Source organism: Amia ocellicauda, chromosome 7, assembly GCF_036373705.1.
Source record: "Amia ocellicauda isolate fAmiCal2 chromosome 7, fAmiCal2.hap1, whole genome shotgun sequence".
Taxonomy (NCBI): domain Eukaryota; kingdom Metazoa; phylum Chordata; class Actinopteri; order Amiiformes; family Amiidae; genus Amia; species Amia ocellicauda.
The window spans coordinates 35,593,327-35,610,851 of NC_089856.1; positions in this window are offsets into that span (position 1 = coordinate 35,593,327).

Consider the following 17,525-nt stretch of genomic DNA (forward strand, 5'->3'; position numbering starts at 1 on the left):
AGCACCCAGACAGCAGGCCCAGAATTTATCAGCTTTCTCATTAGCGGTAGGGTAAACTGATTGATAACAAGTTTGAGGTGCATTTTCCAAGTCACAAAAGGCTTTCCAGTGCCAAGGATTCAACAGATCATTAAGGAGCAAAAAGAAATATCAAGCGATGCCTTTCGTGTGATTTGGGGCTAGGTGATCAGGCGGGGGGGGGCAACCTTACATTTTTGCATTTAGATCCTGAAATGATCATCGTTAGTCTATACATCATTGGATGCGAAATGTCACCAGTGTGTTTAATGTAGTTAATTAATATGTATCTCCATCCATCGCCTTGGTGACTGTGTGGAACAGACTTTCGTGACATTCAGGAATGGCTGATGGAGTGCTTTGAAATACCATGTTAATTAATATATACAAGCTCGGTTAATTTAAAACTACTACCACCATGACTCGCACCACCATGATGAGTACACAGAATTAAATTATTGGCAAATGAAGGAATTCCACATCCACTTCCTCTAAATCAGTGTTTTAAGGGACATAAAGAGCCCTTTCATGGTGTAGTTTGTTTCAATGGATGGCATTAGTTAGAAGTTAAATCAAGTACACCTGTAACTCAGTGCATAAAAGAGTAGATATTTTACAATTTATTGATAAACAATAAGTAATGAGAAAGTGTTACCTAGATTTATAAAGAAAATATGTAGTGAGAGTGTTGTGTTACTTTTAATATTGAAATATAACAGAAATAAGTAATGAGAAGTGTCTTAACATCGAGAAATTGAAGTAAAGTATAAGAAACTATTACTTAATCATTGAAGAATCAGGAATCACGGAGGTAAGCTACCCACTCCCCACTCTAACAGAATTAAAATGACTGTATCAGAAAAGGGATACATGTAGCAATCTGTCCTTATTTTAGATACTTTAGTGTCACATACAAAAATGTTTAATATAAATAAAGAGCTAGCTTTTAAATGGTCTCATTTAAAGTGTCTTAGTTTGTTCATTTTTTTACAATGTGGAAAATAACTTTTCTTCCTTTCTGGATCTAGGTGGGTGGGAATTGTACATGAAATGATGCTGTGTGTGTGTTTTGAAGGGGGTGGATGTACAGTTTATGTAGCTCAGAAGAGGAGGGAGAGAGGGTCATTTCTGAAGCCTTACCAATCACAGGGCCTAGGAATGGTGGATTTAATTGTTACGGTATTTATTTATTTATTTAAAGAAAAGAAAATGCAGTATGTTTTTGATTTATGGTACCTTTGAGGATATGCTGTCTGTTATGGATTGGGCTTTGTGATGATTCCTGGAAGGAAATGTATGATGATGCAGGAGAATATAAATCAAAGATTTTCCCTTGGCTGCTAAGCTGCCTCAGTTCTCTCCCACAGAATTCAGAAACCTTGGTTTTGAGAGTGATGATCTCAGCTGACATTACACATTTCTGCACCGGCTAAACAACATATATGCGCGCGTGTGTGTGTGCGCGTGTGCAATTGTTTATCAGGTGCAGAAATGTGTAATGTCACATAACATAGGAATTTGCTTTCAATTAAGGTTTCTACAGAGCCCTGCACACAAAAATATAGACATACACATACTTGCGCAAACACACACACAACTACTCCTGTTAAACATATGTTACAGCAAGTAAACACTTCACTGTTTAAGGATAGCAGTGCCAGAAGCTTTCCTTACTGTATGAGGTAAGATTTATATGAAGTGGGCGTATGCATATAATATATCAAATGAAGCTGAAACAGTAAAGAAAGTCCCACAACAATCCCATGGGCAGTGGAGTAGTAGTGATTTGAAAACAATATACAGTATAAATATGGTATTATTATTGACAGTTATCTTATTGATACCATAGTGACAGTGACATGTTTGCAGTTTTGTATTTGTTTACTAAAAGTAGAACTGAATGCACACCTGAATATACTTCTGGAAAATCAATGTCATGAATAAACTAGGGAGGTAACTGTATGTGTGGAGATTTATATGTGTGTATGTGTGATTTAAACCGTTTAAAATCAAACATACTCAATTCCAATGGGCTATATAAAAATCACTGCTGAAAGTGTTGTGTAGTATTATTTATTAATAAGAAAAATGAATAAAACTTATTCCTCGGATAAAAATAACACAAACCATTACATGCCCTGTAGTTATAAGGGACTGAGATATTACATGAAAGCAACGTAACAATGAAGCATGAAGGCTTGGCTAAGTGTTTCTAAAATTTTAAAATGTATTTGAATAATTTAAGCTTCGGGTTCAATTTAGTCGTGGATGCTTAAATAGATAGATAAAGAGAATGGGAGACCTCAGTCAAAATCATGCAAGGGAAAGGGCAAGGACATATTGCCATCATTAGAAGTCACACCATGTACAATTTGGGATGGTGGGGGGGGAGAAAAGAACAAAACAAACAAACAAAAACACTCAAATATTCCTAAGTGACTAAAGCACTTAAAGGGTATTTTGCAAGGGATTCAGAAGGTTTTGGCTTCAGAATATTACAATTTCCCCCATTCTCTGAAAGTAATTTAATAGTTGTAAATCTAGCAATAAACCTTGCAAGTAGGGGAAAGGGGATGACAATAATTTGTAAATTTGACTGTGTTCTTTTTTGGATTGCAGCAAAAGTCTGTTATTTTCTTGAACAAATTTTACATATTTAGATATTTTTATGTCAAAAGATCCTGTAAATAATAAACACAATTCCACGTATCCTTCCATTTTAGTTGTTTTCATCATTATCTAAGCATTTTTACCAACCCAACAAATCATTAGAAAGTGGAAGCTGTAATGGCTCAACTTAATGGGACGTGATGAATACGGGTTTCCCCAAAGCTGTGTCTGTTCATTGTAGTAAACCATTAGAAGCGTATTGCACTTCAGGCTAGTGGAGCAACTAGTGATGAACACCCTTAATAAGCCAAGCCTCCAAAAGGTGCACAATAATTTGTCTAAGACAAAGGGGGAGACATTAAAAGATGTTGGAGATGTTACTTTAATTATAAATTTGACAGATGAAAGAGGTTTTATTGTCTTTAAGATGGACTCTGTGAGCAAGAGATTTATAGGATCTAGGGCAGTCATACTTTTTGCTTTCCAGTTTGGAAGGTCAATCTAGAAAGAGCTATTTAAGGCAGGGGTGTCAAGTTAATGTCAGAGAGTAGAAATTATGTATCTTGAAAATAATATGTATGGGAACTACAGGAACATAAGAATCTCGCCTATCTCATAGAAAAGCCCTACAGTAGACTTTTAAATATGTTTTAAATATAATAGTAGTGTTGCTTTAACTAATCTTATGGGAAAAAATACTATTCTTGATCTGTACCACAGATAGGTGTCAGGATAATTAGATTTGGATGTTTAAGAAAAATGTCATGATAAACAAAATGGAAAAAGTCAAAGTACAAAAATGTAAATTGTAATAAGGCCTGTAAGTTAGAAATTAGACAGTTAGAAATCATTACATTTAGGTTATTTTTATTTAAGTATTTAATGAATTTAGCAAAATCTACCATACAAATTAAGCTTAGTGGTGACATTTGTCTGGTTTCTGACTAGGATTAGTGTTAGAGTACCCAGTAAACATTGTGTTTAATTAAGGTTATGGTTGCTTTTCTGTTGAGTTAACTGAATCAAGTGTACATTTTAATGAGTTTAGTTTGAAGTTTTGGTGTTGGCTAGGATTGGCGTTCAGGCTATTGTTGGGGTAGGAAACCTATTGATGTAGTACAATTGTTTATAGTGTCAGCTGGCCAGATTTATGCATGGGTTTACCCCAGTACCCGGGCAACAGGGGCCAGATTTATCCATCAAAAAATAGATTTGGCCAATTATATAATTTGTTTTATCATAATAAACCCGGTCAACTACTTCTCACCCAATTGGTCAAGGAGCTTTTTTTCCCACAACATGATGTGCTTGTGTCAATCTGATTGGTTGACTCTGGCACCGCCAAGGCCTATGTGAATGTGTAACTGCCGGCAAATTGGCAAAGGATCCTAGTCTAATTTCCAGCAATTTGCCGGCAACGTGTCTGTCCAAATGGAGCAGGAAAATTATTGCTGGCAAATTCAACGTTGATGCAGTGTGTCAGCTAACTGCCATAACCAATCAGAATAGGGGCGCATTTTTGCGACCACAACACGACCAGGTTAATGCTGCATTCCAGACAACTCGGAAAGTTGGATTCTCCAACATCCCAGCAGGACCGGCGCACTGGATGCCACTCGATGTCGGAGTCCCAACTAGTGAACTCGGGCGGAACTGAAGAGCCCCGACTTTACTGAGAGGCGGATGTATGACATCACACAAACATGGCGGCACACGGTTGTGTATATCGTAAATGTAAACAATCGTCTTAAGACTATTTTAAGTTATTAAAATGCAATGTTGAGTCACATTTCCTACATGGTATGATAACAAAACCCGTTATGCTTGCAGAGACAGGTCTGTAACCACATGGGTTAATGACGAAACACAACGTTGCTTAGCAAGCTGTTCAACATATTGGTATGGGATTCTACAATATTCACTCTGGGTATCAATTAACATTAGCAGTATCATTTAGCCTGTATGTGCTGTAGGTGATAATTGTTATTCACTTCTATTTGCACTGCAGTCTACGCAGATCTGTTTTTGGATGAGACAAAGTTGCAGCCTTTCACTGCCAGGAGGCTTCTTTGTTAACTTTTCAACTGTTCGTACACCTGCAAAACAAACACCAGCTTCTCAAGGTCAGCCATTGTCTTTGTTTATGTGTCATCTTCTCCAGCTCCGAACACTGGGACGCTTTTTGATCGGAAGTCAGAAATATCAAGTAGCAACTTCCTACATCCGAGTGTGTCTGGAATGCAGCATAAGCCATCTTTGAACAAGAACTTGTGACAGAGAAACGGACCGAGTTGTAGAAGTGGCAGAAGTTGAAAATAATATAGTCGCAGCAATTCTGAGTGTTATTGATGAACCAACAGGTTGGTGTATGTAATGCTAACTATTGTCACACATTATACACCGATCAGCCATAACATTATGACCACTGACAGGTGAAGTGGAAAACACTGATCATCTCGTTATCATGGCACCTGTCAGTGGGTGGGATATATTAGTCAGCAAGTGAACATTTTGTCTTCAAAGTTGATGTGTTAGAAGCAGGAAAAATGGGCAAGCGTAAGAATCTGAGCGACTTTGACAAGGGCCAAATTGTGATGGCTAGACGACTGGGTCAGAGCATCTCCAAAACTGCAGCTCTTGTGGGGTGTTCCCTGTCTGCAGTGGTCAGTACCTATCAAAAGTGATCCAAGGAAGGAAAAGTGTTGAACCGGCGACAGGGTCATGGGCGGCCAAGGCTCATTGATGCACGTGGGGAGCGAAGGCTGGCCTGTGTGATCCGATCCAACAGACGAGCTACTGTAGCTCAAATTGCTGAGAAAGTTAATGCTGATTCTGATAGAAAGGTGTCAGAACACACAGTGCATCGCAGTTTGTACAATAGCAAATACATATGACTACATTGTATTGTTTACTGTATATTTCCTATACACGTGTGTAAATTGTAAATTGCATTACGCTTTGAACTGTACTGTATTCTTGCACTCTGTATTGCTTGTATTTGTAAGTCGCCCTGGATAAGGGCATCTGCCAATAAACAAATAATAATAATGACGTCAATTAAGTTTCTACATGCAGTAGTATAACACATTTCATTACTTCTGATACAACCATATAATACACAGGGGCAGATCTGACCAGCAAAGCGATTCATTTTCATAATCGTATGACAACAGGCTGAATAGTGTTGCATCCAACTGTCTATTAAACCCACTGTATGCAGTTATTGAACACAACAATAGGCTGCTATATTTGTGAATATTATAATCAGTGTTGCGCTGCCGAATGGTGATTGTTTTGTCTATATAAAAATATACAATAACACAGTAGTGTGTAGTCTCCTAAATATCCATCTCGGAGTATTTTACTGCTATTGCCATCCCTTTAAACGGGGAGATGATGTACAGATGCATCCAGAGTGCCGGTCCGGGTCTGATCCATGGGCTTCTGTAGCATCTCGGCCCCAGGGCCACAACAATCTGGCCGGCAGTCTCTGTGTTCTGTGTGAATGGGTCCTTGCTGGCAATTTTCCGGCATTTAAACTCAGTGTGAGTGGGGGGCAACAGGAAAAAAGCAGGCAAATGTTGCCGGCATTTTAGTGTGAATGGGGCTATATACAACCTATTGCCTGGGTGTACTCTATTAAGTAAAATAGGTAGTGCCAGGTCTTTCCTTTTGGCATTGCAATGATATATATTCAGAGTCTAGAATAAGGATTCTCAAGTGTTATGTTACAGTTTTAATTGAAGAGGTATGATTGTATGAAAGTCACGATACAATCATGGACAATTCATCCAACTAATTAGTATAAATTAGTTAATTGATTGAATCTGTCAATAGAAAATGTATTTTTAAAGTATGTTTGGAATCTGCTATACAAATCCTTTATTTTGGTATATAAATTATATTTTGAGCTGCAGAACTTTAAAATGAGAGAAAAAAAATCTATCCATGTGTAGGCTATCTGATGTTAATTATGACACTTGACTTGTACAGGAGAACATACAAAGCTCTAAGGCAGTTATCTCCTGCAGTTCTGAAGAACACTTGGAAAACATGTTACTTTTCTTAATCAACTACCCTTTATTTCTGGATATTCATGGTCCAGATTGGAAATTATTATAATTAAGAAGCTTTGGGTGTAATTTTCATAAGTTGTGAGCTAAAGATTTGAATACCTTCTTACTGCGTTGGTTAACAAATAGTGAATAAAAGGTTAATTTGTGCAATCAACAGCTATTTCTGTCTGGCTATTCATTATCCAGGTAGGAGTTGTGCAATTATCTACTCATTCTGTTCATTTAGAAGATAATTGGTTGACTTCTTTGTTGAGAATGGGAACATTAACTAGCTTTGGAAAATAATATATCCTCCTGAAGAAATTGTAAGGTTATGCTTTGGTCCTTTTTAGGCTATTGGGTTCTTTGTAACATTTATTTATAAATACATATAGCCATTCACTCTGTTGGTTGTTACTCCCAAACTATTACATGTACTGTACAAATAATAAAGGTTGCAGGCACACAGAGACTGCATCCCTAGGGAAAAATGTTTTTTTTTTTTTTTTCTGTGGAGGCTCCCTTTATTTGCAGTTATCCTTTAATAATATGATCTAGTACAACTCATGTGATAATGTAAGGTTTATTGACAATGTGTTATACTTATGTTACATGACTTTTGGCTTTGTCCTCTTGTTTTAAGGGGGCACAGTCTGCCGGTAATTTGTAACATTTGCATACCCTGACAGTGAGCATAGCTTCCACTCCCCTTTGAGTGTCAGGACATGGGTGGAGGCTTGGGTGGTGGAGGTGAATTTAAACACACAGCAGGGGGCACTGTTTTGGGAGAGTTTAATTAACTGCCATTCATTGTGTGTTATTTTTCTGTGGTAGCCAATTGGCTTACCCTGTGTCATTAGGGAAGGATGGTAAATACAAGCTCCCAGCTTGAAAAAACCATCCACGTTAGCTTCCAGGTTATAAATACTACTCATGAACTTGGACTTTGGAGATAGACCATGATTTCTCCCACTTCAAAAATTCTCACATCATGAATGCAGAAATATAAGCAAACAACACGATACATGGCATCCAATTCAATTGTAAAGTGTAATACAACACAAATCATTGATTAATTCAGTAATTCTTCCTCCTTAAGTACCATGAACGTTCATATAATGATTTTCACCTGGGCTAATGACACTATGGCTAACTGTCATTAGCCATAACTCAGCTGCTACAATACCACTAACTTTATGACATTAAAACCACACATTTTTGTAAGTTATTGATACCTTCTGTATTCCAGTGTATCTGAATTTTGTATGTATGTTGTAATTGTGAAAAATTTGAAGATTATTATTCATAGATTTGGTTGACAGATTTATTCCAAACAATCCACATGGTCACCACACTTTTCTTTACTATTGCAATGTGGAGTGAGATTTAATTCAAGGGCACAACAGCAATGTCTCACCAGGAAATCTAATCCACGACCCTCTGGTGACAAGTTCAGAGCCCTAACTTCTACTCCACTTCACCACCCTGGATAACCTATCCATTGTAAGCACACCATGGTAAACCCCATTGTAAAAAGAAAGCCAACGGGTCATTCACACAAAAGAAAAACCCTGGGGAATCGGAAGCTTAGAGTTCTGTAAAATCAAAGTCCAGAAGGACCACATGATATTTGAATACTAAAGAGTAGTCAATTATTGCTAAGCACCCCAGAAATCTCATAAGTAATTATTAAAATGAGAACTACACCATATGTGGATGGATCTCACTGTGAAAATGTTGGGACAGGGGTTTGTAGACATGTGCTTTTTCCAAAGACAGGCCTTCCAGAAATAATGTCATTATATCCAATGTCTTTGATATATTTTATTACAAAAGAAATCATTATTTTTTTTCTACTTCAGTGAGTTTAATGTAGGACCTGTAACTCCGTAAAGACAAACTTCTGCAACCAAATGAGATGACATGTTGATTAGTAGGATTCCGACTGAATTTCCTGTGGATGTTTGACAGATCATATGTACTGTGATATGGAAGAATGTGCATTATTTATGTATGCTTGATCACAAGTTTCAACAATTTAACATTGCAGTATTTATCAGAATATCCTACTCTCTATATTCATGAGCTGCTCACCAGTCCTTTTAAAATATGTTGACATCTTCACAGCTGTTTATGCATTAAATGAGCAGATACAACATTTTCTTTCTGTTCTGCTTGAACTTTTCTGTTGCTATTGAACAAAATAATGTATATACAGTACCTTTATACTGGGAATAAATAATACATTCTTAAAAATGTACACTGTAACAACGCCTCACTTGCCTTCTCTCAGCATAGACTGCTGGCTCTGATGTGAATTGATTATGTTGGATCAGACTAGGTTTCTGAAAGATCTGAATTTTAATGCACAGTGACAAGAAATCCTTTAAGGTTAGAGTAATAAAAATGGGAATGATTCCCTCTCACATGAGAATCTCTCCCCTTCCACCATTGCAGGCTGCTTTGTGATGGAGAGTGGGATGGTAATATTTTCACAAAATTGTTTCCGATCCCTTGCTTTTGCCTTGATGTGAACACAATCTAACACTGCGTTCCTTGAATTCCAAGAGAAACAATAAAACGTCCAGATCTGATCTAATGACAGACAGAAGAGCAGTAAAATCTGATCTCAGTGTGGCACATGCTTCCCATAGGAGAGGAAAGGGAATGCTGATAAAATAAATGTGCCATCTAGAAAAGTCGTACGTCATGGAGCAAAAGATCAAGTCTGGGGCCCAGTGGTTGGTTTGAGGGCCCGAGCATTGGGCTGCCATTGGAGAGGAGGGAGCAGACTATGGCATTGTTTCCTGCTTTATGTTGCAGCTAGTAGACCCCTCAGAGAAAATGGATCTGCTGAATGTATCAATTGAAAAAATAAAAGAAAAAAACATGTTTTGGGGTAGTGTGGGACACTGACATATACAGTGAGCATAATAGCATAAGTTGATAGAAAACAATAGGCCTCTCTATGTTCTAAAGCCCAATTAGTATTGAACTTATTTGGATTTTGTCACCTACCACCTACCTTCCCAGTTACCCAAATGGAAGGGATTATGCTGCCTGACTTTTAGTATTAATCTCCGAAGCTGACAGTGCTATTTGCGAAAACTCTAGTCTTAAATTATGAACCTTGCGTGTTCCAGATTGAAATCAACATTTTCGACAGGTTCTTTAACTGCACTGACCAACAGAAGAATGACTGTAATCCTGTTTTCCTCTGTTGAGTCTAATGCCATGCGTGTTTGTGTTTAGTACTATATTCCAATAAATAATTGCTCTGAAACTTCTTCCCTAATTGTAAAATTTGTCAAATTACTTACACAAGCCAAAAGTGTGGCTCCCTAATGATTATAAATTAGTTCCAGTTTAATTTAAATGAATAAAAGCTGTAATAATTTCTCAGTTATGGAGTATTTCGCAATTTTGTGTGTGTCTAAAGATTCCATATAGTGGTTATTAAAGAATATTTGATTGAGTGCTGGTGTTTGTTCTTATAAAGAACCATATTGATCTAAACCTCATTCTCATAAGACAAAAAATCTATACACAAGTGTAAGAACTAAATATGCAGTCCAGTACCAAAGTAAATCATTTTGCTTCATTACATGCACATAAAATACTATCGACATGCAAATTGAATTTCATAGAATTTGTAATGTACAAGCCAAATAAAATATATTAATAATTGTATGTGACGGTAGTTACTTCAACTCATTTCATTTAAATAAAGCAGAAAAACTCTAACAATGCAAAGAGTGGGAATTTAATGTCAATATAGAGTACTTGGCAGCGATCAGAACGGTCTTTATTTTGTTTAGTTTTTATTTTGTGAGAAAAATATAGGCAATAATATTTTTAATGTTAAATGGAAAGGAATTTCTCTATTTATGAATGTAGTTCCAATGTATTTATTAGGCCTAGGCCCTATATGTTTGGTTCAGTTGTTGTGTTTACTTCAGTATGACTACAGTGTTTTGATTTTCTGTATTTTGCCTCTCATCCAGACATTTCATTTGAGTACATATCAGCATAGGTGGGCTGGACTTGTTTATGTTCATGGTCTGTCTGTATCAATTACAAAAATCATAAGTTTGCATAATCTACAATGCTATGGTGGGGCAAAACTTTTGGGCTCAGCTGTAAGTTAAAATGAGATGCTTTTGTACGTGTCCAATTACAATATTGAAACCTTGGCATGTGCATCCATAAATTCTTAGTAAGAAAAATCACTCATCATAATGATCCACAGAATGCAATAATAATTTACTTTATTACTTGATTGATTAATCTTATAAATAAGAACAAATCTGTGGTTAATGTGTAGCTGTTTACTGTCATTTGTCTACAGGGTTTGTGCCCTGTAAAATAGCAGACTCTGAATCCAAGACATTATATATTACTTTAAAATGAAAAATCTAAAGTGTATTTAAGCAGATGTAGTGATATGGTAAATGAATGAATAAGATCTGACTCTTAATCATTTGAACTGTATTCAGGTCCTGAGGGATTTCTTCACAGTGACAACAACAAAAAGAGGTTCAAAATTGTATGCACAGAGACTACATTGTATGCACAGTAGAACAACAAAGGAAACATTAAGTATTATGTGTACATTGAATTCACATTTAGGAGAGACCATTGGAGGTCATCCACTTCAAAATCTAAAAGTGGCACCCTTTCCATTTGCTAATCTGAATGTAGTGTACAGCAAAACAAAATGTATCGCAGGAGGTCCCTTCTAATGTAACCGCAGCTTACACCAAAATATGAAGCTATGCTTATAACTCTACACATCCCATCTTAAGGCGTGCATCAGTAGGTACCTCTCAGGGAGATGGTACAGATCCGGATCAAATGCTTCAGTAGCATTTGACCCTGACAGTGTAAACGCTCGACCGGCTCAAGTTCCGGCATGCACTGCAGCGGCATGTGTTATGCAGGCAGTAGACAAACATCCTTTGCATCAGTGGAGCAGATAAGAGAACACTTCCTTACTTCCCTTATTATCAGTAAAATATTCTTATAATTAACACTAAATTACTAATTTTATGTTAGCAAACATATATAATTGTTTTTCAATTTAAAATGCTTCAGTTGCATATATATACAAGTGTGTTGGTTTCACTTGCTAGAATAATTCGTAATGAGACAAAATGTTTTTGATATAGCTCTGTGATATAAATGACTAATTTTAGTAAAAGTTTTAGTAAAGTTTTAGTAAAGTTTGGACTTACGTGCTAGTGTGCATGTGAATACCCCTAGGGCTGTGGACAGTTGATCCTGATCAAATGGCAGTGTAAACACAACACCACTGATCCTGATCAAATATACAGATGCATTTGATCCGGATCAGAAATGGCAGTGTAAAAGTGCCTTTAGTTTAGCTAGTATAAAGGAAATGATAGTGCTAATGAAAGTCTACTTCTATTTTATTCTCGCTCTAATCTTAACTAAATTAAGTTCAGCAGAGACTTAAATGTGTGTTAGAGTTGAATTGTTTTACTGTATGAACTAAAATAGGATGAGTGATGGACTGGATATAGCTTTAAACTTAGTGTTGTTCAAGCTATTAGTTGATAATTAGCCCTAGCAATAGGCCTATGTTTTCTGGATAATCTAACCCTAACCATTGAGTAAACTTTGAACATTGGAACTGACCTAGGCTATGGTTAGGGTTAGATCCCCTATTCAAGGAAAGCCTTCCACTAGGATTATAGTTCCATTTCGCGTTGTTGTGCATTTCTCATTTCTGGTGCCCCAGTTAATCATCGCCTATGTAGTATAAAAGGGGATGTGCTGTGTCCTTATTACCCACTCTTAGGATTCCAGATCCATTTTTAGATGTTATAAGTTTTATGTCATAAGTGCCCTTGAATGTAAATGAAAGTGGGCTAGCTTCCATAGGTAGTTCTTTTCATGTGACGTCTGACATTTGGGAAGAATTCTGGCGATAATGCTGCTTGTGGCCCTAATGAGTGGCCCCATAGAAGGGCAGCGTGAATCTCATTTACACATGAGATTGAAGGGCAAAATGTGAAACCCAGACTCTGAATCTACAATCTGTACATGTAAGCATTTTTTTTTTTTTAATAAACGTATTACAAGAACTGTTAAATAGCTATAGGTTTTCCACAATGGTTCATGAAGCAACATGTTAATTCATGTTTTATGTTTAATTTATTTTTATTTTATAGATTTTATACTTATTCCATGAATTTTCACTTGCTGGGAAGCCAAAATACAGCAGTCGACAGATTAGGAAACAACAAATCTCTGAAGGATTCTTTGCTAACACTAGACTCTCTCAATCAGCCTTTAAAGTGTAAGTTCTGTGTTTATGCTGAGAAGGTAGAATAATATGTGATGTCTGATCAGATACAAGTATAGCTGTCTTTTTATTCCTCTGTTATATTAAAAATAGATTCATATATGATCTGGGTAACTGCTTACCTCTGACAAGTTGCTGCAAGATCTACAACATTCTCTAATAGATGTATAATTGTAATGCAACTGTAGGATTAATAAAATAATAATAAGACTGTAGTATTCCCTTGTAGCACCTTCACACTTTATCTTTGCCATCTCTGTATTTTGTACTTGGAAGCATCTTTTTTTCATACAAATGAATCAGTTGCAATTAAGTCTTTCATGGCTATTGCTTAAAACCTCTTTCTATCTAATTTATAAAGGTGAACATTCTATTCTTTACACCAGAGCCCAGAGGCAATTTAGGGAAGTAGGGCAATGTGAAATATTGCTATAATAAAAACCAGTGCTAGCCTCAAATGTACACCACCAATAAAATCTGTTGCGGTATACATGTCAAGGCTTTAAATGGTATGTTATACAACTAAATGTATTAAGACAATATTGCTAAATTATCCGGACTTCTGGTCTCTGCCTTCTCAAATGTCACCATTTGCTAGACATGGCTATATATATGAAATACCATATATGCTTGCTATAAATACTTAAATACTGTCCACCCATAGAGTTTAATATCTGTATACAACTGTTTTGCCACTCTCTCTTTAGGGCTCCTTTAGTAGGGTGAAACAACAACTCACAATAGGGAATATAGCTATGTTGGGATACTAACTTCCAGGTGCAGTTTAAGCTGAGCTCTTTCAGGGAAGAAATGTAATATGGCTCCTTCAGTTTATGTCATTGAGTGTAGTTTTATAGATTACACGGATAATGAAAAAACAGCTTATTTCAGTCCGATATGTTATCTTATTAGAAGTAAAAATCAAAATTTTCAGTCAATAACACACAGTAGGCAAAACTGGGAACAAAACATCAATAGCATCACATTGCAAATATGAGTGCCACATTTTATTTTCAATGTAGAAATATCGCATAATTTCAATGAATATCTGGGCATGGTTATTATACATTTTCCACTCATTTCTTTCTTCATCTGCTACAAAAACAGATTTTCACATGCTTTTTGTATTTGTACCATGAACAAGCACATTAATAAAGCTATTTATCTATATTTTATTTAGCGGATAACAATGCGTAATCTAACATTATCAAGAGCCAATTTGAAACTAAAAAAACTGATTGTAGTTATTTTGGAGCCTCCTCACTTCAGAACTGCAATGCAGGTTTGCCATGCATAGAACAGCATGATTATGTAACTGGATGAGTTCACATAAAGGCACAGTTAAGGAGAGGAGGGGATGGAGGGGAGCTTGTGAGAGTCTACATGACTGAAGATCAGACCAGGTGTATAGCCATTAAGGCTGACTTCTCTTTCTTTATATACTACATGTGTTTTAATCAAGGTGATATTATATTGAAGCACATCCCTAACTGTTTTCTACGTCAGGGGTAGGGTCAACTTCAGGTAGACTTCAGTACAGTATCTCTTCTGCAGCCTGTTTGGCCCCAGTGATTGTCTATATTAAACTACATTTAAAGCTCATTTATAGGCTGATTATAGCGTTTGATCTCCAAGGGAGAGCCTGGCCTTGTTCTGCTTCTCACAACACTCTGCCTGCCACGTGAATTAGCACATGCACAATGTTGATGATCCTTTAAAAAAAAAAGAGCAGAAACAAACAAAATACCTTAAAATCACTGTGCATGGGGGAAAAAAGTACAGGGTGTGAGATGACATAATTCAAAGAGATATGTTAACACTCACACAATACCACCCTGAAAAGAGAAAGGAGGAGGTCAATTTTTTTTGCTGAGGAGAAAATATGCATTTGACAAGCTATCCAGGGTTCTAATATTGATCATTGTGTTTTTGAAGTGCCTTTTAAATATTTCAAACGCATGGGATTGGCAGCAGGTGGGTTAACCTCGAGTGCGAGTAGAAATGGTGCATACTCTATTAACTGTGTGGATAAAGACCTGAGGAACCATACTGTTCTCATGACCAAGTCAATCACCCGATATGAATCCCATCAGACATATTTTGTTCTTCATGGATTCTAGACTAGAAAAATTATTTGCCCCTGTCCAGCAGCGCTTTAGCAATAAAAGATGGCCTACTTGAGAATGGAATACAACCCAGGAGCTGCTTGACTGAGTTATTTTCTGACATGAGGGCAAAGGTCATGCTACCTGGTACTATCTGATACTAGTCATCCTGTCTTTGTTATATTTCAGGCAGAGTAGGCACAAATATTTCAAAGCTCTTTGTCAGTGGTATGTGTTAAATTCTTACACTTAACACAGTATGTATTGTATTGAATTGGGAACCATGGAAGCGATCAAGCAAAGTTTGTCGATATAAATTTAATAATTTAAGAGTTTTCCCCCAGATCATGCTCTTCAGTCAAGTATGTGCAACACCCCCCCCCCAACCCCCAGTTGTCTGAAGGTTACTTATAAAGGTGAAAAGGCAAGTAAGGCAATGACTGAGAATCTTTATTCCCTCAAATGGGAGAGCTGTCAACAAAGGGATTTAGAGAATGCCTGGCACCTTGAAGAAGTAATAGATATATTTGATTTCTCTTTTTTTGTGCATTCAGTTTTTTTTTTTTTTTATGGGATGCCTCCTGCAACGCCATATATATATTTCTTCTCTTTAGCCTTAGTTTCAAAGAAAATAAATACTTTGTCACTGTACATAACCCATATGAGTGTGTGTGTGTATATTTATATCTGACATGCTTTTTGTGAGTTTGAGAGTTTATATACAGTGAATGTAAATATTTATTCTTTGAAACTTAGGCTAAAGCATTTAAAAGAACACAAAGCACATGGCAAAACCTGTTTGTTCCAGAAAGTATGTGGAGGAATATGTGTTTTTTTTAAGTGTACAAAATGTTACCTGTCAGAAGATTATCTTAGGAAAGCATATGAGAAAAATTAAGTTGTAGAGTTCAGCTAGTTTCATAATCCTCAAACACAGTCTGCTGAGTGAAGAGTAGCAAGCCATTTTTTGTGAAGTATTGCCAATACGAATAATGAAATGGTATTTGAGTTCCATACTCTCATTAGCATAATCATTCTTTAGTAGACTGCAACATTTACAATGCAACTTGAAAATGTCTGATCAACCATTTAATACAGAGTGTATTTAAAAATATATGTAATTATTTTCAGATAGGGTTATAATACATTGATTTATTGATTACTGTACCTTTTTTCCAGAACCAAGCACTTACAAAAGAGTACTATTACAATTTTGTTGGTGTATCACAATACTTTGTAACTCAACAAAAATAAAAGTGATTAGAAAGTATTTAAAATACTCTGCTGAAGCACGCACTGATATAAATGATGAATGCAACCTATTATTTGAGAGAGAGGATACTACCCATAGGGGGAGGGGTCTATGTCGTTATCATGGGAAATTGTCTAACAAAGTTGCCTATTGGCCACTGTACGGTGTGAGTCAAGTAACCCTCCCCTGCTTGCCATATACAGTGATATGAACAGTGACTCAGTCTCTTTTTTGCCTGAACCCAAAGGGGCTCTTGACAGATTTGGTATATGGTAACCCTGCCCCCTTTGGGTAGTATCCTTTTTCTCAGATAACCAGGGTTACATTTGCAAGTTATCATTATCTTTGGAGTCGAGGATACTACCCACAGAGGGAGGGCTTAGCATATACCTAACACATGGTGACGGAGACCAGTAGCTAACTGGTAAGAAAGCCTGCCCTGAGGCCATAGCCTTCTAAAGGGAAAAGCCTCAACCAATAAGGATAACATTATAATGAAAAAGAGGGTCAAGGAACGAACAGGGACCTGGACACCATATGAGACCAGGAGCAGGGGTCATCATGCCCAGCTCTACTGGAAAGAAAAAGCAACACTGAATGGAGAGCAGGGCAACAGCACCTGCACACGACTCATCAGACCCCCAGGCAGGATCAGGACACAGCGTCTGCTCAACTCAAACCAGGAGCAGCCAGAGGGCATGCTCTACTGGGAGAAAATAATGGCAAATTAGTGGGGCAATGAGATGGAGGCCTGCCCCGCACCCCAACAGAAAATCCAGGGGCAAAGGCCAAGCTCTAGTGGAATGGATAGCATCCAAAATAATAAGAAATAATGAAAACATTATGAAAACCAAGGCTGGAACCAATAGTGACCTGCACATCACCCATAACCAGGCTGGGTGCAGAGCCAAAGTCATACTTAACCAGAAGTCAGCCCAGAGCAGGCGCCAGGACCAGAGGTCATTGCAAATTGCTTGAAGAACAGTAGAGAGGAGAGAAGTGTTTGCAAAGCGACTTCCGAGAGCAATAACCTAACAGGATGTGCAGATATAGGTGGAAGATGGGTTGAAAGAACAGAACTGAATATATCCAGTGGAACTGAATGCTAGTGCATGGTGAGGCCGAAATGCACAGATGGCAGCCAAGTAGAATACGCC